Below are 1,827 nucleotides of genomic sequence, written 5' to 3' on the forward strand. Positions count from 1 at the left end.
TCCCAGACTCATTTTATGAAGCAAACATATCCTTGATACCAAAGCCACGAAAGGACACCACCAAAAGAGAAGACTATAGGCCAATATCTCTCATGAACATAGATGCAAAATCCTAAATAAAATACTGACCAATAGAATCCAACAATACATCAAAGAAATAATTCACCATGAGCAAGTGGGATTCATAACAGGTATGCAAGGATGGTTCAACATAAGGAAACCAATTAATTTAATTCATCACATTAACAAAGCAAAGAAAAAGAACCACATGATTCTATCAATTGATGCAGAAAAGGCCTTTGACAAAATCCAACACCCTTTCCTTATTAAAATACTCAACAAAATAGGAATAGAGGGGAATTTCTTCAACATATTTAAAAGTATATATGCAAACCCATGAGCCAACATTGTTCTCAGTGGAGAGAGGTTAAAGGCATTCCATTTAAGAACAGGCACTAGACAGGCTGGAAAGGAGCGGCGGGCAGCCAGCGCGGGGCTGAACCCGACAACTATGGGGAAAATCGCGCTTCAGCTCAAAGCCACGCTGGAGAATGTCAAGAGCCCTCCAGCCTGTGGGGCGAGGACTTCCGGTGGTACCTGAAGATGAAATGTGGTAACTGTGATGAGATTTCAGAGAAGTGGCAATATATCCGGCTGATGGACAGCGTGGCACTTAAGGGAGGCCATGGCAGTGCCTCCCTCCATGGTCCAGAAGTGCAAGCTATGCTCACGAGAGAACTCCATTGGAATTTTGAGCAGCACCACCAAATCTTACAATGCTGAAGACAGTGAGAAGTTCAAGACGATAGTAGCGTTTGAGTGCCGGGGTCTTGAACCAGTCGATTTCCAGCCGCAGGCCAGGTTTGCTGCTGAGGGTTTGGAGTCAGCGACAGTCTTCAGTGACATTAACCTGCAGGAAAAGGACTGGACTGACTATGCTGAAAAAGCTCAGGAGTGTGGGATCTACGAAGTCACACACCAATTTGCAAGTGCTGAGTCTGCTTTCTGCGACCTTGCCCATAAGAGCTGAAAATGGACAGAGTGCCCCAAGTAACAGCACCACTCAGAGTGATCACCCCACAGCTCCTGGCAGCTGTCTGAAGCCCTCACAGCATTGCCTGCTGGACTCCTTGACAGCTGTCCCACTCCTCCTTGTGAAATCCCTGTTCATGCTGCAAGGAAGGTGAAGCAGCAGCCCCCCCACACAAGAATGTATGTGGGAGAAATCCAGCTGCTTCCTGGAACCTTCCCACAGTTTAAAAACCTGTGCCTGCTCCATTTGGTAAAATACAAAGATCACACAGCTTCTTAAAGCTCTTGAGCTCTGAGGGAGCAGCAGGTTAACCCAGAGGCCTGAAGACATTGAAGCCATTGGCACAAAGGCCCCTGGGCTTTTGAAATGATGCTCAAAGCACACCAGTCCTGAGCTGAGATTCAAGTGAATCTTATTTCATGCACTTTAGATTCCAGGTCTAAAATAGACATTAGAAGTCTTGGCGTGAGAATACAAAATTCCCACTAGATAGTCCTCTGATTTCATCACTTGCTGAGATGAACGCTCTTCTCCCATCAGGAGCCAGGAAGAACTTTGAGACTCTTCCTCCTGGTCCTGATTTGTCCTCCTGTGGCTACACAGAAGTATGATAAGTGGTGGGGCAGGGAAATAGAGAAATTACCAACTCATCAATAAATCGTGCTGGGAAAATCACTGACATTTGTGGAATAAAATATGATAAAATCCTTAAAAAAAAACACAACATCAGGAACTAAGCAAGGATGCCCACTATCACATCTATTATTCAATATCATCTTGGAAGTCTTAGCTAT

The 1,827-nt window shown here is 45.0% G+C and overlaps 1 pseudogene; it reads left to right on the forward strand.

Annotated features, from left to right (window-relative positions):
- Positions 1–511: 511 nt before the first annotated feature.
- Positions 512–1,030, forward strand: LOC102851539 (annotated as a pseudogene).
- The last annotated feature ends 797 nt before the right edge of the window (positions 1,031–1,827 follow it).

This window comes from Elephantulus edwardii, unplaced genomic scaffold, assembly GCF_000299155.1.
Source record: "Elephantulus edwardii isolate Elephantulus edwardi_28Jun2011 unplaced genomic scaffold, EleEdw1.0 scaffold00389, whole genome shotgun sequence".
Classification (NCBI taxonomy): Eukaryota; Metazoa; Chordata; class Mammalia; order Macroscelidea; family Macroscelididae; genus Elephantulus; species Elephantulus edwardii.